The sequence below is a fragment of the Pongo pygmaeus genome, chromosome 4 (assembly GCF_028885625.2).
Source record: "Pongo pygmaeus isolate AG05252 chromosome 4, NHGRI_mPonPyg2-v2.0_pri, whole genome shotgun sequence".
Taxonomy (NCBI): domain Eukaryota; kingdom Metazoa; phylum Chordata; class Mammalia; order Primates; family Hominidae; genus Pongo; species Pongo pygmaeus.
This window is the reverse complement of record NC_072377.2, coordinates 131,486,475-131,507,399: the sequence shown is the minus strand read 5'-3', so window position 1 is coordinate 131,507,399 and position 20,925 is coordinate 131,486,475. Positions and strand designations below refer to the sequence as shown.

At 43.7% G+C, this 20,925-nt stretch overlaps 1 protein-coding gene and 1 long non-coding RNA gene across 3 annotated transcripts in view; one reads left to right on the top strand and one right to left on the bottom strand.

Annotated features, from left to right (window-relative positions):
* Window positions 1-20: 20 nt before the first annotated feature.
* LOC129036240 (uncharacterized) lies at window positions 21-19,107 on the bottom strand. Its single transcript, XR_010126437.1, has 5 exons — window positions 18,730-19,107; window positions 16,404-16,485; window positions 14,371-14,495; window positions 688-12,916; window positions 21-599 (listed from the first exon to the last, which is right to left on the bottom strand). It is a non-coding gene; the product is annotated as an uncharacterized LOC129036240 (long non-coding RNA).
* The window catches only part of MARCHF3 (membrane associated ring-CH-type finger 3), a 159,640-nt gene continuing 156,638 nt past the window's right edge, over window positions 17,924-20,925 (top strand). Inside the window, exon 1 of one of the 2 annotated variants that reach the window (XM_054487995.2) lies at window positions 17,924-19,468. The gene's annotated coding sequence lies outside the window, so the exon portion shown is untranslated. Of the gene's footprint in view, window positions 19,897-20,925 lie in introns of both variants that reach the window. The other variant, XM_054487994.2, reaches the window with a different exon arrangement.

Sequence of the window (20,925 nt, the reverse complement as noted above, 5' to 3'; positions counted from 1 at the left end):
AGGAAAAGAACAAAATCTTAGCAATTGAATAGCAGTGTTTATCATTTACAAATTTCTGGAACATTTATTTGACATAAATATTGAACCCTGGGGTGGGCAGAATTCTAGGATGACCCCAGTGATCCCCACTCTTGGATAATTCCCTGTCCCTTTGAGTGTGGGTGGAAATATCACTGCTGTGATTATGTTACATTATATGGCAAAAGGGAAATTATCCTGGCTGGGCCTGACGTAACTGGGTGAGCCGTTTAAAAGCAGAGAATTCTCTCTGGTTAGTTATAAAGAGGAAAGTAGAGAGATGTGCTCTAGCAAGCCTGGAAGAAAGCAAGCATCATGTGAATTGCCTAGTGGAACCACATGGCAAGAAACTGGGTAGCCTCTGGGAACTGAGTAATTCTTGGCCAAAAACTAGCAGGAAGATGGGGACATCAGTCCTATAGCTTCAAGGAAATGAATTCTGCCAATAATCAGTAAGCTTAGAAGAGGATCCACAACGACAGATGAGAACTGCAGCCTTGACCAACATCTTGATTTCAGCTCAGTGAGACTCTAATCCAAGAATCCAGCCACACCAAGCCTAGACTTCTGGTTTACAGAAACTGAAAGACAATAAATATGTATTGTTTTAAACTGCTAAATGTATGATAATTTGTTACATAGCAGTAGAGAATGAATACAAATCCTTACAGCATTGAAGCACAGTAGTAGGTGATGGGAGTACAGAAATGAATAAATCATAGTCCTTGTCTTTGAGATACTATCTGTTAAGGAGAAAGGAGAGACAAGTGAATAAAGCACAGCATATTGCAATGAGGGCTGGAACTGACATGTGTCAGATGGTACCAGGTGGGAAAAGTAGCAGGAATGATTCACAGAAAATTAGACTTAAGCTAGGTCTTGATGGCTGAATAGAAGCAATGGATGGGGATTGGGAGTGAGGAGGGTATTCTATAAGGGAACAGTATATGTAAAATATGAGGGTGTGGAAGGACACAGCATATTCAGGAAATGCTAGGTGACTTTGTGTGGCTGGAGTAAAGGGGAGGAGAGTGAAGGAGATGAGACTGGCAAGGTAGATTGGGATCCATATTGTGAAGGCCTTAGCTAATGTGCTTTTGGCCCAGCATCAGTAGCCTCCCATGCTTCCTGCGTTTATCCATAGTCAGTCCTTCTGACTCCTGACTACTCAGGGGTGTCTGGCCTCCCTACCCCAGCCTGTTGCAGTCCTTCTTCCTGTCCTTAAGGCTGCTGAGCTCAACAGTCCCTTCTAGTAGTCCTGCAGGACAATCCCACTCTCAATACAACCAGGGATGCCACAGACAAGGTCCTCCACTTGTGTGTCTGGGTGTCCTGTGTTCATTCCTGCCTTCTCCAGGCAGGGTGAGAATTGTGTAGCCCGTAGGTCCTAGGTTGCTGATCCTTCTCCTAAACCACCAGTTGGAAAGGTTCCAAGAGTTTCTTTCAGTGTCTGCTCAACTAAGATGGAGAAAATCCATTGGTTCCCTTCAAAAAGCATGGCTGGCCAGAAAGCCTAGAGACCTTTTTTCTCTTGGAGCACTTCTTACCTGAGTATAACCATGTGGTTATAGTGTGCAGGAAGTGCAGAGACTAAAGGTAAAACAGTATTTCAGCAACAAATTTCTGACACTAGAATTTCAAACAAGAATCCCATGATATAGGATACTCAAACTAAAGTATTGGCTAAGGCACTAAGAAACAATAGATGCTACATTTCAAGGAAATACTAGATCACGTGGAGGATTATTATAGACCTGGGAGAGAGGATCTTTGGAGGAGTTTTTTAAAAGTTGTCCTCTCACTTATTTTCTACCAAAGTAGAAAGGTTGGGAGTCAACTTCATATCAAGAGGGAGGGGCATAAGTTGGACTCACTGGAAAGCGAATGTATGTCCTTGGGTAAGAAGAACACAGTGGTCTAACTCTCCTGGGAAATCAGGCAAGAGATAGTTTAGCAAGCAGCTTTGGCTGTACAGTGAAGGCAGCTGATGCTGTTTCTCTGAGTTTGTCCCAGGGAAGTGTGTGTGTGTGTGTGTGTGTGTGTGTGTGTCCTCATGGACTAAATATGAACCAAATGTGAGAAGGGATTGGTATGAGGGCATCTTCGTTGCAGGCAGGCCTCAGAAGGGGAGACCCAGAGGGATACACTGGGTTCCGAGGGGCTGAGGGGTCTGCTTGAATGGAGAGCCCATTTGCCCGAATCAGGGAACTGCAGGCAAAACATTGCCAGTAATCGGTACAGTCTCCCAATAACCTGCACAGCCTGTACCAAGTGTGGTCTGCTTTAACTGTTTATCAGGTCCAGAAAGTAGGCCAGTATACAACTCTACCACTGAAATAAGAACATTCTCACCCGTCTCCACTTTTTCTTTCTCCCATAGCAACCCTAGAAGGATCAGAAACTGCCAGGAACAAGGAGAAGACGCTCCCCTTCCTCAGCTTCCTACCCCCACATGGCTTCTCAGTCAGGGAAAAGATACAACTTCACTTTAAACCAAGTCTTAAGTTTTGATTATGACATGGGATTAGATGCACCAAAAACAATTTCAAGTGACTATGGGGTATTCTACTCTCTGAGAATGCTCAAGAGTCCTGATATGACCTGTTGTTTTTATCCTAAATGGTGAAAAATTCATCCACCAAATATATAGGGATAGAGGGAGACAGAAAGATGCTTTCTGAAGGTATCCCATATTTAGAGTATTGGTTACATATACTTAATGTTGGTTTTAACCTATAGATCTTCAATAAACTTACTCATCAATTCTTATTTCAGAGAGGAATATGGTCATGTGACTAGGAATCCTGCAGATCTTCAGCAAACCCACGGGTCCCAACAGCTGGCAAAATGAAAGGTAGATGCCTAGAAACATGGCATCTAAAAGGTGATTTGATTATCCCACTGACAAGTATCAGTGTTATGTCACCTGTTACTGTGATTTTCATGTGATGTTTGTAGCAGCAATTACTTTTCCTTTCTGAAATTATGTTTGCAAGGATCAATTTGTTTTTATATAAAGATTAACTTTGATATAAGAAGCTCATCATTCACCTCCAAAGGAAAAGGTGATACAACCTTCCTTTTTTTCCCCCTTCAAGCTAATGCCTTATGAAGGAGTGGAATAGTTTGGGACTTCATATTGCTGCTCTAGAATAGTGCCTCTTTCTTCCACATGTCTCTTCATAACATTATGAGCTTACTGGAACATATAGCTCTTTGGCCAGTTTATTGCAGGAAACAAGGGTATACTCAGACTGGGGTTTTTTAAATAATGCAGCAATCTCATGGACATCTGACGGTAGGAATCACAATACAGCCAGGCTTCAGAAGTACAATTAAAGAACCACCCAAAACTGAAACATCACCCTTCTCACAGTGCCTTGGCTTATCTTCTTCCCTCTTCTCTCCTGGCTCACAGCTCCCCTGCTTACACACAATATCTGCCTCCTCATCGCTGCAGCCTGCTCATGCCCGTCACTACTGCTAACCTTTCTGTTCAGCAGTACAGCACCCTGAGCCTCTCAGGCTTCTCTATTCCAAAATCCTAAAAGAGGAATTTTACTCAGCTTATATTTTACAACCAGGCACCCATGACCTAAGTTGGCCGACCAATCTATAGAAGGAGCCACCTTTAGGACAGAAGCCCATCCCTGGGCCAACTGGCTATGGAAGCAGTATGCAAATCACAGTCACTGCCCACTGGCAGAGGCCAGAAGCAGGACAGGCAATGACCAGCAACTCTGGCACACCTCCAAAAAGCTTAAGAGTGTGACATTCTACCATACTCAAGGGAAGTCAGGAGGAACACATGGTAAGTTCATTTATATCCTACTCCATAGGAGTAATAAGGACATGAACCAAAGCAATGGGAGTCAGACAGAAAGAGATATCAGGAGATATTTAGGAGTGAGGTTGACAAAACTTCATGACTGACTAGATGGGTGGGTAGTGATGTGGAGAGGGGAGTAGAGAGAAAGCATGGATTCTGGGATAACTCCCAGTTTTCTTGCTTACACTACTGGGTGAATTCTGATACTTTTTATTCCCTGAGGCAGAGAATATAAGAGGAAGGAAAAGTTAGTTTTGGGCTGTGCTTGGTGGATGGGAAAGATAAGACATGGTGAATTCTCCATGCTTGTGGAATATCAAGGTAAAGATGAAAGTTAGAAGTGCAAAACAAAGGTCTGGGGTTAAGGTATACATTTGAGAGCCCACTGAGTATGGTTGGAAATGTGGCCACCTGGCATATAAGGAGAAAAGCAAGCTATTCCAAAACCGTGGAGAATACTAATCTTGACCCATGAGAATAGAGGAAGTTGCTAGTGAAGGAAAATGAGAGAGTGGTGGTGGAACTAGGAATGGGAGAAGCTCATCCAATTTACATTACATGATGCCTTTTGTGATTTGATAGTGGCAGGTATTATTCCAAGCACTGGGGATAAAACAACAAACAAGATAGCCAGGATTCCTACTCTCAGAGTCTTGCATTCTAGGGGAGAGACAGACAATAAAGATATCGTATCAGAGGAAAATAATCATGAAAGTCAGGGAGGAGCTTTTCCCAGAGTAACTGACAGTATCAAATAGCAAGAGAGTTAGGATGAGGACTAAACAGAAGACATCAGATTTGAAAATTAGAAAATCAATGTTGCTATAGGAAGAATAGTCCCCAAAGATATCCAGGTCCTAATTCCTGGAACCTGTTACTTATATGCATAAAGGACTTTGCAGATTTAAGTTAAGGATCTTGAGATGGGAAAATTATATTGCATTATCTAGGCAGGTCCTAATGTAATCACAGGTGTCTCTATAAGGGATTCAGAAGGAGATTTGACTAGGGAAAAGAGAGTAGGAGATTCGACAATGGAAGCAAAAGGCTGGAGTGATACAAGAAAGCGGCCATGAGCCAAGGAATGTGAATGGCCTCCAGAAGCTAAGAAAAGAAAAAGAAAACAGATTATCCCCTACAGCCTCCTGAAGGAGCAAGCCCTGCTGACACGTTGACTTTAGTTCTATGAAACTGATTTCTGACTTCTGGCCTATAGAACTATGAGAGAATGAATTTGTGTTGTTTTAAGCCAAGTTTGTGATAATTTGGTACAGCAGCAATAGAAAATGAATACAAATGTTTCCTTGACCTTATTGAGAACAATTTTGGTGGAGAAGGAAGAGGTAAACTAAAAGAAAATTGCGGTGGGATGATGACTGAAAGATACAGAAAAGACAGCAGAGTATCCATTTTTTAGGAAGTTTTTATGTATCTTATTTGACCCGCTAAGAAAAGACATCCAGAAAGGAGCTAAAGACCAGAGGTAGTTGATTAGCTCAGCACCCAAAAATGGCAGGCAGTGTTGGGGCAGTACTAGAATGAGGTAGCCATAACATTCTACCTGTCTTTTGGCTGAATTGTGGGGAGGAGAGTTCAGAAGCCTCAAAAGTGACCCTGACACTGGAGAGTAAACCATAGTAACCCATTATGGTCCACAGATATGCACACCAGATCCATGACTCTTGTTCACCATAGAGACAGGATGCTTTGATGCTGTGACCCAAAATCCTGCACCTGGAACAGATTTGGTATCTCTCTATTGACGCAGAAATTCATGTTGAGCATGGAGACATAATCAAGAGAGAATGGCCTCATTCAATCGGTCTTCAGCTTAGGCACTGACATTTTGCATTTTACTTCCTCTCTCAGGTTCAAAGATGACTACCAAAGCTAAACCTCTGAATTCTAAAGTCTACAAGGACATAAAGCTTCAGGGAAAGGGGAAATATTAATATTAATATTAATGTCATACAAAAGAGGAGAAGCAGCACATAGGATTGCCAGCTAATAGACTAGCAGTAATAAGAAGAATCCAACCATAGGCCTATATTGAGTGTCATGGGCATCCCTTCTTTATGCTGAAATGGTATATTTGAACTGAATTCCTGATGGAAAACTTTCTATCCTTAGAAATACTGTAGGCCAAATATTAATTGGAACTTTTGTTAATGATTTGAGAACACCAAAAAGTTTAGATGATACGAGTTAAAGGCAAATTGAGCCTATGGCCTCATTGTGCTACTTAGAATACACTGTGACCCAGCTCTCCTCAGAAACCCTGATGGCTTTGTTGCAGCATTGCATTGCACAGAAGACCTCAGTGGTGATCCTGAGTCCTCACAACAAGGTCAACCCGTGGCCTGGCCACTAAGGCAACAGAGAGGGAAATAAATTTTAGAAAACGCTTCCCTTAAAAATGAGTTAAAATGTACATTTGCATCATGAGACTAGGTTAACTGTCACCTGAGAAAGTCCTGTATTCAGAAAGACTTAATCCTGGACCAGGTAAATGAGGCATTTGCTGTATGTTCTTTGTTATGAATTTAATGCTACAAAGAGAAAATGGGCATTGATGCATAATCTGGGTAAAAAAGAGATGTCAGAAGTTGGGAAAGAACTGCCAGAAGAGCTATGTTTTAGGATTTCACTCCACCTTACCCTGTGTTTTCTTGTAAAGATATTCTCAAAATTAGGCCAATTTCACTCTTTTAAGGTCAGAGGAGATTAAGATATTTAGAAATCAGATTGTGGGATTGATTCCCATTGTGATTGCTGACTTCTAGTATCAGCCTTTTGTTCTGCATGGATTCTCTCATCTTGCAAACTAGCAAGATTCCTGAATTTGGCAATGATCCTGCTCTGTGAAGCATTCTCAAGTTAGGGTTCTTATCAATGTCAGATTTCACTAAGCCAGTAATAAAGGAAAGGTTGAGAGAGCAAAGGATGTCACTGAGTTGACACCTAACAGCACAAAACAACCTGTCAGCTGGCAGGACAAGCCAGCACGTTCAGGGTGGTCACAGCCTTTGAGTTGGAAAGATAGTCTTTTAAACCTCCTTACCTCACCAAATAACTATAACAGATAAAATTTAGTTACTCCCTCCCACTTTTGTTCTATTCATTTAAAGCAGTGTTTTTTAAAAATTTATGTATATGTGACTACATGAAAAATACATTACTGTGTTTCTTGATGTTTTATGACCTGTACACAAAGTGAGACCAGCAGATGCCTTCAAGAGAAATAAAGGACACTGCTGTCATTCTAACTAAATTGTCCAGAGGAGGAAAGAAGAGTACAAAAATGATTATGAATACTTAAAAAGAGGCATCACTTTGTCATTGGTGTGGAGCCTATAATTATGTGCAATTCCCTACTTAAGGCTTTTTAGTTATGCTGAACATTGAAAAAAACTAAACAGCAGAGAGGAGAAAAGAAAAAGGGGGAAATTTAAACATTTAATGGAACACATTCATTAAATGGAGACATTGCTTCACCATAAGGGGGCAGTTTAAGGGTTTGGTAGTCCTGCTCACTTGCTATTGTCAAATCATTTGTTTTATCATGGATTTGGGATCCTTATAAGTCTTCATTATTATTTTGAAGTCAAGAATGTTTCCTTCTGCCCACAAAACATGATCACTTTTCATTGATTTTTTTTTTAATATTCTGACTGGTTTTGCATATCTGGAAAAGATAAATCTTCAAAATTTGGAAATAAATCTTTTTCCTCCCTGCCAAATCCATAATATGATCCCTTTCTGTCACTGACAGCACCATCAGATAAGTGGACGTGCCTTGCTTGGTTAGAAGGATGCTGCGATTTTCAGCAGGAACAAGAATGTAGTTACAGACCCAGCCTAAGACATGTTTAGGGCACGTTGTTACAGATTCTTTTTGGTTCTGTTCTAGAGATGTCTTCTTAAGTTCCAATTTGACATTAGAAATTCTCATTCAGGGCCAACGTCCCCAGCAAACCAGGTATCCCACAGGCAGGATACACCTTCAGGACTTGGGAGGAGGCCCTCAAGACGTGGGCTGCAGCAGGAGACACAAAGACAAGAGACTAAAAAAATACAGGGGCTTCGCCTCTTCAGATTCTTGGGATCTTCCTCTCCTCCTCAAACTGGAGCCTGAGTTTACCCCAGAATTGATGCTGAGAACAAATTGGGGATGGAGAGGCAAATCTGAAGATGTGCAAACCACAAAAAACTGAAGGCATGAGAAAATGAAATCTAGGATTCTGTAATAGCACCAATATTTGTTGTTGTTCCCTTCCATCATTTATAAGTAAAATGTGAAATAAGACAAAGGGAATCAGTTACACTACCTAAAGTTGTATTTTCTAGTTTTCCCCAGCTTTTATTTTTAAAAATACATGTTTTATTTTATTCTTTCAGCAATCCCATGATATAAATAGGGCAGGTATTACTATCCTTATTTTTGAGATGAGAACAGTGAGGCCCAGAAAGAGGAAATGACTTTATAAGGTTATGCAGTGAGTCAGACAGCCCAAGGAATAATAAATACCCAGTTCTGCTCTTATTTAATCCAGAACATTTCCCTTCCTGGCTTTAAGCATCCCTTTCCTCCTTCTCCCTTTGGTGGTTCTCCTTTGAACATGATCTTTCACCAACTGTGGATGAGTCCATGTTCAGAGTTGCAGAGAACTGTTGTTTATAGATCCCCCAAGGGGCTATTTTCGTTGCTTACCTGCGAAGCCCCTGTGATGGAAGTCCCTTAGAGGCAGCTGCTGGGATTCTTCTCACCTGAGACTGCTGTAATTAGCTCTGCTAACAACTGTGATCTGTGATTGAACATGGCTTGTCATAGTCATTGTTCACTGACAGGCACAGATAAGAGCTGCATCTCGGTGAGTGGTGTTCTAAATGGTGTTCTCCACTTGATAAACTCCTGTAAGGCACTTGTCAGGGTCGCTGTTCTCAAACTCAGCTAGCAGCAGGCAGTTTCACTGTAACACCTTCTAGAACACACAAAAGAGCCTTTAACAGATCCCCAGGGAGTGCACCGCCATGCACTGGGAGAGACTGTTTCTATTTTGACCTTGCCCAGGATTTGCCTGCCCCTCCTTCTAATGGAAAACATAGGTATGGCCTTGCATGAGAAAAGGCAGTCTTTGTCTTCCTGATCCTTGAGACTCCAAGGTTTCAGATCTCCCCATAAGAACACTTGTAAGTGAAAGAATAATGTGTGATATGTTCCGCCTATGCTTTTCAAAGCCTACACTCTTATTAGAAGCAAAACAAAATACTGCTTATGAACACCTGCTGGTGAGGACCGAGCCAAGAGGCAGTGTGGGCGTTGGATGGGAGGTGTTGCCCTGGCAGTAAATCCAAGTTGCTCACACCAAAGGAAGTGTTTCTAGGTAAGCTATCTGAGCAAGAGGTAAATACTTAGTCATTCGGAATAGTCTATAAATGACGACTGCTTCATCTTCAATAAGGGGAGGTCTGATTGGAAAGTGCTCACAGAATGGTTGGATTGCATTTCTGTCTTCAATCCACCTTTGATTCACAATATACATTCCTTTGTTAAAAAATTTAAGAGTGTCTGTAATCAAACCCTTGTTAACAGATGTAAAAAGCTACAATTTGCTTGCTGGACATTATTTCAACAAAAGTTTTTTCATTCAAAATAATTTGTCAAAAAAGGACTCATGCCCTTAAGTGGTTTCAGATAGTGTGCTGTCCAATTTCTATGCTTTTCCACCTACTCCCCCAGGGCCATCAGGGAGTAGGTGAGTTTAATGATTCTACTTCTTAACCATTTCTTAAATCTGTCTCCTTGGTCAGGCGCAGTGGCTCACACCTGTAATCCTAACACTTTGGGAGGCGGGAGGATTGCTTTGAGGCGGGAGGATTGCTGGAGCCCAGGAGTTCAAGACCACCCTGGGCAACATAGTGCCCTGACTCTTTAAAAAAAAAAAAAAAAAAAATCTGTCTCCTTGTTTCAGCCCTCACTGCTGTTGCAGTAGTCGCAGGCTTCTTCATCTCTCACCTACACATTGCAATGCCTTTGCCTCCTAAATGGCCTCCCTTACTCACTGCTCTCCCATGCCATCTTCTATCTACCTCATCACCACTTCTAATTATCCTTCCAAATCACAGGTCTGATCATCCACTCACAGACCTATCGTGGCTTTCCATTGCCTACAAAAATGAAAACCAAACCACAGAACTTAGCATGACAGTAAAAGCCCTGCATCTAGCCTCCATCTACTGTATCCTTCATGCATCTTAAACTCTTGTCTATTCCAGATAACTTGCCCTTGCATGAAAGCACCCTCACTTTGAGTGTCTCTTTGAGCATACCTTCCCTCCTTTCATCCACAGCATCTTACAAAAATCATCCTTTTTGAGTCAGCTCGAATGTCATTTCCTCCAGGAAATTTCCCATGACTTTCTTCCAATCCAAATTAATTAATCACTCTTTCCTCCAAGTTCATACAGCTCTATCTATCTATCTATCTATCTATGATCCATTGTCTTTATTAGAGATACAATTTGCATATCATACAGTTCACCCATTTAAAGCATACAATTGAATGGTTTTTAGTATAGTCAACAAAGTTGTGCAACTGTCACCACAATCAATTTTAGGACATTTCATCACTCCAAAAAGAAACCCTGTACCCACTAGCAGTCACCTATTTCCTCCATCCTTCCCCATCCCCAGCCCTAGGCAACCATCTGTTTTCTGTCTCTACAGATTTACCTATTCAAGACATTTCATATAAATGGAATCATACAATATGTGGTCCTTTGTGACTGGTGTCTCTCACTTAACATAGCGTTTTTAAGATCCATCCATGTTGTAGCATGTATCAGTACTACATTCCACTTCATTGTTTAATAATAATAATAATAATAGTTCATTGTATGGGAATACCACGTTTGTGACTGGCTTCTCTCACTTAGCATACTGTTTTTAAGATCCATCCATGTTGTAGCATTATCAGTATACATTCCACTTCATTGTTTGAATAATAATAATGCTTCATTGTATGGGTATACCACATTTATCCATTTATCAGTTGATGGATATTTGAGCTGTTTCTACTTTTTAGCAATTATGAATAATGCCTCATCTAACACTTTGATTATACTTTTTATTATCATATGTGTGGCTTCGGGTTTTTGTTTGGTTGGTTGGTTTTGCCTGTGTCTGTTTTTATCACTTGATTATAAACTTCTGGAAAAAGATCATTATTTTCACTCTGAAATCTCCATACAGCAAGTATTCAATAAGTGTTTGGCAGATGGATGAATGGGCAGATATTACAGGTTCTTACCATGTTGATTATGAAGAAGTACAAAGTATTCAGAATAAAAACATTAAGCACAGTAATAAACCAAGGGTGTGCCAGTAAATTTACCCAGTAAATTATAACTTTCAAAAACTGACGGTTCTTAAATAAACTTTAATCTCTGCACTATTTCCTGGAATTTCACACATGGTTATTACAGTTGATTATTTCAGGGAGGCAGTTCCTCTGCTAATAATAGTTGTGAACTGGCTGGACAGAGGCCTGGAAGACACCAGACTTTCTCTTCTGAATTAACTCCACAGTGTTTTGTTGTTGCTCTTGGCCTGACCGATGTTACTCTTCTAGCCTAGAGTAGTGGTTCTCAGCTCTGACTGAGCATCCAAATCCCCCATGGAGATTTTTCAAGGCATAATTATCTAAATCCCACTGCCCAGATTATGATTCTGTCGGCTGAGTAGGGGCCTATGTGCTCCCATGTTCTAAAAACTCTAGAGATGTTTCTGATGCATAGCCAAGTTCAAGAATAACTATTTCAAAAGTCATCCAGAGGTTAAAAAAAAAAAAGAGAGAGAGAATTAATATTATATACCATGTATAAGCACTTTACTCCTGAAGAGTATTTTACTCATTCTGGGATCGTACCCATTAATACTACCTAAAATTTATAAGGTACTTTTTATTTGGAAAGAGATTTGCAGTCATATTTTATTAGCTAGGCTTGCATGCTGGGTGACCTTGTACAAATCACATAATCCCTTTGTATCTTAAATTTCCTCATATGTAAACTGTAGGCAGTAATACTGACCTACCCTCAAGGGGTATTGTGGGGACTCATGGAGGACTATGAAGCACTCAGCAAATATAAAAATGTTACATGCATGCTTATTAGACAGGTATGAAGTCCTAGTCACAGCCTTTAAAAATGAAACAAATACCAAAATAAAACACTTCAACAGTCCTTCCTGCAACCTTCATCATCATCTGTAAGATCCTGTCCTAACACAAAAGTACTGTACAGCAATTCCCCCTTACCACCAAGATTAATAAACAACACAGTCTGCAGTCACAAAGGAAGACAGGGCCAGTGATGGCAGCAGATAAGTACAGCAAACAGCCCTGAAATATAGTTTGCTAACCTTCTCTTATTTATCATTTATAATGCAATTAGAGATTATACCTATAATTACACTCTTCTGAAAAATATTCTTAGAAAACATTTGTGCACATTCACAGTCTTTAAACTGATGCTAACTACCCACTGTTGATAGTAAGCCTGAAGTTGTTTTCCAGTTTAGTGATGAGTTTTGCTAGTCTTGCATAGCTACATTTAACCCCTTCTCATCTCCCACATGTGACTGAAAGAATATGTGATCAAAATGGGACCTGGAGACCTATTTCAAGTTGGGTGTGGGTGAGAATGTGGAGGCAGAGGAGAAATCTCTAACCTGAGAACGAGGGGCAGGTCTTGTAAGGATGTTGACCCACGACTAAGAGTTCATTTGCATTGCACTATATTTTCAGCTTCTTGAAAAAGGGAGGCAGAAAACAAATGTGGTTTTTCCTTGTTGGCATTTTGCTTCGAAAGAGTCACATAATTTAAAGGACCATGTTCATTTTCTGTATTCTTGAAATCAAGGAAAATCTCATGGTGTTTTTAAGACAGGGCAGAAATAAGGTACAATATTCTGGTATAGTGCTTGTTTTCCACATCTTTTAGGTGGGAGCTTTAAAATCTTAGGTGAAACTTAATCATCTTGGCATATTTTTCTTTCTTTCAAACTTCCTAAAAAACAAAAGAAAAAAGCAAATAAACAAACGTGGAGAAACATTCAACCTTTTATTCACAAATCTCCATGACTTCAGTTGTAACGGACAGTCTGTTGTGTAGTAGATTTGGGATTTTAAAATGTCCCATTTTGGCCAGGCACGGTGGCTCACGCCTGCAATCCCAGCACTTTGGGAGGCTGAGGCAGGTGGATCACTTGAGGTCAGGAGTTTGAGACCAGCCTGGCCAACATGGTGAAACCCTGTCTCTACCAAAAATACAAAAAAACTAGCCATGCGTGGTGGTGGGCGCCTGTAATCCCAACTACTTGGGAGGCTGAGGCAGGAGAATTTCTTGAACCAGGGACGCAGAGGATGCAGTGAGCCAAGATCGCACCACTGCACTCCAGCCTGGGCAACAAGAGCAAAACTCCATCTCAAATAAATAAATAAATAAATATAAATAAAAATACAAAAATTAGGTGTGGTGGCATGCACCTGTAATCCCAGCTACTTGGGCAGCTGAGGCAGGAGAATTGCTTGAACCAGTGAGCCAAGATCATGCCACTGCACTCCAGCCTGGGCAACAGAGCGAGACCCTGTCTCAAAAGAAAAAAAGATTTCACTCCTATGTACTTATTTTTTCTGGAACAACACTGAGCTAAGGTGAGGGGCATGTTATTGATGGGCATCCTGAGTACACTCTCCAGAATCTACACTTGTTCTTTCCATTTGTCGCCATGTAGAAGTCAAGGATCCTACTTTCAAATCTCACATATGTCAGTTATTAGCTACATGATCATAGGCACGTCTCAACCTCTAAGTGCATCAATTTTTTAATCCATTAAAGGAGGAATAATATGTATCTCCTTAGAGTGACGTGAAGATTAGAAAAGCTGATGTGTGGAAAAATACCTGTAGACTAAGCACATATTAGCACTAGGTACAGCACATGTTAGAATAATGAGTGAATACGAGAAGTCAGAGATAAGTCCAACCCCTGTTGCCCACTGGGCTGAAATCCATGTATTCATGGATTCATCATGTATTTTGGCTGGGCATTCAGCATCCTGGGAAACCCGTTCCTTTCCACTCTCCTGCCCTTTCCCCACAATGGCCCCGCTGTAGTCAGATATTCTCCAAAACATCTTAAATTTGCCCACCTTCATGTCTGTCATTCCCACTAGCCACACTTCCATTTGCCAAAATTCTACCCATCCCTCACGGGCCCTGAATCCAACTCTCTCCAGGAATCCTAGGGAACTCTCACCCTCTCCTCCTCTGAACCCTGGTCCTTGCTGTCTGAGCACTCTAGGAGGCATAATTCATGAACCGCTTATTGTCTCAGAGACTGCAGGCTCTTGCAAGGTAGAGGCCACATAGACAATATCCGTCTCTGTGCGCCACCACCACACAGACTTTGGTGCCTTGCCAAGAATAGATGCATGATTGAATGAATGAACAATTTCTCACCCTGCCCCTGGCTTTGCTCTTGGACAAACCACTTTTCCTGTTTCAGTCTCAGTTGCCTCAGCTGTGAACAGAGGATAAATGCACAGATGTACTCCCCAGGTGTGCTGTGAAGAATAAACCAATGACTGAAAAGCAATTTGAAAATGTAAAATCAAATGTTGTATATAAGTGTTACATAATCAAAATCATTTCCCTCTGTATTATGTTTTATTTGGCTTTATATCTTCAAATCCTTCAAGGGTTTCAGAATTTCACAGATGTAGTACCATCCGTATTAGCACCTATATTCTCTTGGGTAATAAACAATTTTGTATATTATAGCTCACGGCTACTTTTCCCTGGCATTCTTACATGTGAATCTGTCATAATTTGGGGTATTCATAATCAGTAATGATACAATTCATTTCTAAGGGATAATCCAGCTTTTTCACTCATTGGCTGGCCAGTTATTGTTCCCATACTGTTGTGTCAAGGGAACTAACTCCCATTAAGTCTAAAATCTAAGTGCCTATCATTAGTTATTGCTGTCATCTCTGTGAAATTGGTCATAAGTACCACTGCAGTTTCCCAGATAGGAAACTAAGATATGGAAGGTTGATGACATGCCCAAGGTATCAGAATGAATACATTGCAAAGCTAGTATTAGAATCTGCAGCTTCTGGGCCAGGCACAGTGGCTCACACCTGTAATCCCAGCATTTTGGGAGGCCAAGGTAGGTGGATCACGAGGTCAGGAGCTCAAGACCAGCCTGGCCAACATGGCAAAACCCTGTCTCTACTGAAAATACAAAAATTAGCTGGGACTGGCAGCACGTGCCTGTAGTCCCAGCTACTCAGGAGGCTGAGACAGGAGAATCGCTTGAACCCAGGAGACAGAGGTTGTAGTGAGCTAAGATCGCACCACTGCACTCCAGCCTGAGTGACAGAGCAAGACTCTGTCTCAAAAAAAAAAAAAAAAAAGAATCTCCAGCTTCTGATTGCATTTCTTTGCTAAGATCTTTAGCTCAACCTCTTTAAATTGTGAACAACTTTCTCAGTAAATGTATGTTGAGAGAGGTGGTAGGAGCCAGGGAGAGGAAAAAAATACTATCCATGTAAGTAAAATTTTCCTCAACTCTAGGTCTGCTTCTACAATTCTTCCTGTTTTGGTAACTCATTCCTATTACACCTTCAAAAACTTTAGGTAACCAAAACTTTTAGAAGCCGTATTCCTCCTTAAAGAATAAAGATGGTTTCCTCTCATTTCCACTTAAATACTGAAAGGACAATAATCTAATGAGATTAAAATAAATGGGCTGGGCGTGATGGCTCACACCTATAATCCCAGCACTTTGGGAGGTTGAGGTGGGCAGATGACTTGAGGCCAGGAGTTGGAAACCAGCCTGACCAACATGGCAAAACCCCGTCTCTACTATAAATACAAAAATGAGCCAGGCGTGGTGGCCCACGCCTGTAATCCCAGGTACTCGGGTGGCTGAGGCAAGGGAATCACTTGAACTTGGGAGGTGGAGGTTGTAGTGAGCCAAGATTGCACCACTGCACTCCAGCCTGGGTGACAGAGTGTGAGTCTGAGAACGAAAGAGAAAGAGGGAAAGAGAGAGAGAGACAGGAAGGGAGGAAAGAAAGGGAAGGAAGGGAAGGAAGGAGGAAATTGCACATGTAAATGGAAAGAAAAATGTAAATTGCACATGTAAATAGAAATTGTTCATACCACACTATTTTCCCATCTCAACATTTTCATCTCCTTTTTAGCAGGCAGTACTACTATAAATGCAATGCATTTGCAGTGCTTCATAACCATTGTCATGATGTCCCCTTTATGCAGCTACACATGGTGGGCCAATTCTACCACTACTGTTTTATGGCCAAAGAAGCAAGAGATAAAGGATGAGTGACTGCCAGGAGCACCCACCACAGCAGCTGTTAAGATTAGAACCCATGGCTCCTACGAATCACATCCTATTGAAATTTAGGAGATTCTAAAATACTGTCTTAGTGTCATAAAGGAGTGACAGTGCCTGAAGACAATCTTACCATCCACAGAAGAACAAGCTTTGCTTCCATGGTCCCACCTGAATCTTCTCATTCCCAAGCCATTCCGTAAATTTCTTCATCTCTTTGAGTAAAAGAAATTTCCTTTCACAAAATAGATTGGAACTAAATAAGTGACTTCTGCGTTCAGATTTTCATGGTTCTCTGTTTGTTCCATACAGATAGTGTGAGCATGGGTTATTGGAGTAGTAACAGATCTCATTTTCCCTTGTAGAATATGGGGATGGCCCAAACTCAAGAGATTGTTAGGGGCTCTTGTTGAAAATCAATTACAACAAAAGATGGTATGGAAATACGAATATAGTCCGAATATGCTGTCTTTTCCATGTCTTCTGGTCTACAAGGGAAAATGAGACCTATTACTTGTCCAAGAACCCATGGATGATCTTGTCTGTCTGAAACAAACAGAAAACCTTGGAAATGGGGACATGAAAGTCACCTAATTCTAACTTGTTTTATGACAGGACATTTCCTTTATTTCCATTTTTCATCATGTAATGTAAATACTAAAGTAAGTACAGTCACGACCTAGTGTTTGGCTCCTATTCCCAAAATGATTTTAAAAATAATAATCAACATCTATGAAAACCTTCACAGGGTACTAATATGATAAGCCTGTTGGCAAATGTTTTCTCTAGTTATATCCTGAAGTGTGGTACAGAAAAAAATCCAAGGAAGTATATTTCTTCCATAAGCATTTCCTGATAATTCTAGTCAAAGATGATGTTTCATGGCAGCCTCCATGAAAGCAAACAGAAAAGCACAATTTTAAAAACACATCAAAGTGGAGTTCTGCTAGAATCAGGTTGGGAGTCAAGTCTTCTCTCTCTTTGGCCTTCTCTCCCGTAAGGCACCTCTGGCCATGTCCCTACCCAGTCCAGACCTGGGCAGAAACCTGGTGAATATTCCATTCATGTGGTCTACATCTAATACTTTATGGGCAAAGGCCATTCTCCTAGGCCAGTCAGCAGCATGCTAAGGAACCCCTGGAATTGAGTCAGATGGTCTTCCTTGCCTGTAGCAGTCCTTTGGTTCACAAGATAGAAAATAAAGAACTTAAACATGGACAATGTTTGCATTACTGAGCAATTTTTCAGGGTCTGCAAAGGGCTATCCCTGCCCTAGTCTCTTGCCCTTCTGACAACCTTCCTATGGACCTTTTCCCATTGAGAAATGGAGCTGAGGAGACAGAGTTGAAACTCAAACCAGGCCAGAGCTCACCTAAGAGGGGCCATTTCACTCCTTTTCAGCCACCAGCCCTTTACATTCCTTCTCCCTGGTGACCTCATCAGAACCTTCTCATGAGAGGTCAGCTATGATGTAAGACCTTATAGAGGCCAGATGGCATTGAAATAACACCTGCAGCTCCCTTACATGTGAATAATTGCCCATACTGAGAGACTAAAACCCTTAGGACTTCTGGGACCTGAATGAGGCAGTGGTCTGAAGTGGGCTTGCGCTGGAAGCAAGACGTTAAGTGGTGAAGGTGAGTATCAAGGCAGCAGGTTGTTTGACCCCTTTCTTGTTATGGGCATGCATTCCTTCATTCTTATTAATATGGGTTAGGTGCCTACCCATGGCAAGAGCAGTTCTAGGCAGGGAGAGGCCCCTACCCACCCAGAGCTGACGGTCTAGGGCTTGTTTACATTGTAGGTTTCAGCGGGAAAGCAAGAACACCCAACCCCCTGCTTTTGATTCTATCTTAGTAGGTCAGCGCGCCTGTGCGAGCACACGCTGCAGCCAGGGTAGGGGCTCAGAAACTGGTTGACAAGATGAGCAGTGGGGTCCTAGGGGGTTCGGCGGGAAGGGCCCACAAGGCCATATCCCAGGCTGTTCGGCCGCGAGTGACCCCTGAGAGGTCGGGATCTCCGAGCTCGCCCGATGTCTCCATCCCAGCCAGCCAGGAGCCTGCGAAGGGGAAGGAGGGCGGAAGCAGAGTGGGACAGATGTGGTTCGTTCTGGGGCTTCCTGTCCACGAAGATGGATAATTCTAGCGACCCGCCTGGGATTTTGGAATCCTGGCGGACCCAAAAGACAGCAGGTCATCGCAGAGGATGCCACCTCGCAGGGCAGCCCGCCCAGAGCGACGGTCTCACAGGTTCCGGCGCCGTCGAGCGCCCAAGCCTCCTGTTGGCCGCCAGCTGTGCCCGCGACGCCCTGGGTCGGGAGGAGGAGACCCGAGGCGCCGGCAAGTCCCCCGCTGCCGGTGGCCCGGAGGGCAGGGGTGAGGACGGGGACGTGTACTGAACTTTGGGAGGTTTGCGGGGCTGGAGTTTTGTTTCAGAGATAGCCAGATCGAGATCAGAACCTTTTCCAGAGAGCCCAGGTTTCCACTTGTGGCTGGGCGACCCCGTCCGGAACTCATCCTTTCTGGGCCCTCAGCTTTCTCCAGGCGGGGCTCCGATGTGGCAGCTAAGTTCCGCGCCTCCTGCGGGTGCCAGGTACTGGCGTGTTCGACCCGCGCTGCGGTTGGCTTCTTGCTCCACAGCGCTATGCGCGCGGCGACTCCGAGGGCTCCTGGTCTCAGCCAACGGCCTTCTTTCTGGGGCCGCCGCTTCCCTCCAGAGCCGCTCGGGTCCCATTGCAGAGAGTCCCGCAGCGCCCGCCGGCAGCCACGGCACTTCGCAATAACCAACTTCCCCGCCGCCGGCGCGTCTCGCCACCCTGCCCTCGGCCGCAGGCGACTGGACGGCGGTTACGGGGCGGTCCCAGCGCCACCACGATTGGCTGTCGGCTCCGCCAGTCATGGGCTGATGACGCCCCGGGGCTGGCCCCGCCCCTCATGGCGGCCCCGCCTCCCCTCCAGAGCCTGGTCGTCTTAGCCCTGCTTTCCGCCTCATTCGTTGAGCAGGTCCGTGAATTGTCAGCGCGCTCCGGGCGAGTGTGTAGCCGCGGCGGCCGCCAGGCTTGCCGCACTCCCCCTGAGGTGCCCGCCGGAACCAATGTGCCCTGGTCCACTGGGCCGTGAGCAGCCACCGAGTGGGGGCAACTTGGCACTTAGAACCGCAGCAGGGACGTCGGTTTGCGATCGGGACTCGGCGAGGACGGTGAGTGGCCGCGCGCCGGGCTAGCGGCTCCTCTCGGCGCGGTTCGGCGGCCGCGAGAGGGGACGGGACGCGTCCTGGCGCCCGGCGGTCCGTTCGTCCGAGCGTGACCGCTGTGGGGAGGTCAGGGCTGGGCGGGATTTACTCCGTGCCAATATCCCCACTCCCGAACTTCTTGTTGTCAAAGCATCCCAACTCCGCCCGGGACGCGGTTCCAGTCCGCACCAACTTGGCGTAATTGACATGGGTAGGTGGGGCCGGGACGCGTCCCCTGCCCCTCTGCGGCAACGACATGGAGCGCTGGGGCGGCCTCCGCGCCCGCGGCGGGCGGACCGCGGTTCCTGAGAAATTACCCACGCTGTGTGCCGCACGATAAGACCCGGCGTTCGTGTCTGGATCCCCAGGCTGAGCGAGCGCTCATCGGGCTCAAGGTGGGTCTCAGCGCCAGAGAACTGGAGTACCAGCCTGGTTCTGTAGCGGGGGCTTCAGTGCTCTGCAGCTACTGAGAGGAATTGAGAGCACTGCTGGGCTTTGAACTTTCTAAAGTAATTACTTTCTATTAGCACTTGAATCCATGACCCTCCTGAGGTGCTCGGACCTCCACATCTACCCGCAAGGGGTGTCCGAAGGACTTCGTTAGGACCAGGCGGGAGCTGCTGTCGGTTCTGGTGCCCAGAGCCTTGAAGAATCCTAGAGGCTGCGAAAGGGATTGCCAGCCTGGTCGGTTGGTGTTTGTTTGAGCACCTGCGTGTTTAAGTGATGAAGCTGAGTCAGGAATTGACAGCAGAGAACTCAAGGTTAAACCTGACACTCCGTTTGTGACTCGGTCTGGGTTAGATTGTTTTTTCCCCCCTAACGGTAAGGGGGTAAAAGCAGCTTGTTTTTCTGAGACCAACTACATGCATGTAGTTTATATTATGTGTGGACTAAATAGAATTCAATACGATATTTTCTTATAATTCTTATTTGACATGAATAAGAGCTTTTGAAAATACTAGACAGAAACAGGTCCAGAATTTGGGGATGTTTAGACCTTTGAAAATACATGAAAATGTTGAGATATGTAGTTCTGTATGTGTATATGAAGATGTAGATGTGCATATACACACATATATACGTGTATATGTGTGAGTGTGTGTGTATATATAAAATTAAAAGGTGAATGAGGTAAATATATGAAGGGGAAATTCAGCCTTGAACTTCTCTTGGGTCACAGAGATGGATCCTCTGAGCTGTGGGGTGTTAGTGAGTGTGCATGCGTAAGCATGTCTGCATCTGCCTGGTCTGTCTGGGTCAGAGTATGTCCATGAACTTTACGAGCGTTCAGTTCAATACCACTCAGTGCAGATTCCGCGTTCCTGTTTTACAGCCCAGCAGCCGCCAGCCGGCCCATCTGTTAAAACATAACAGTCCGACCACTGGGGTAGAGCCTGGGTAGGGGGCAACTCTTAGCAGAAACA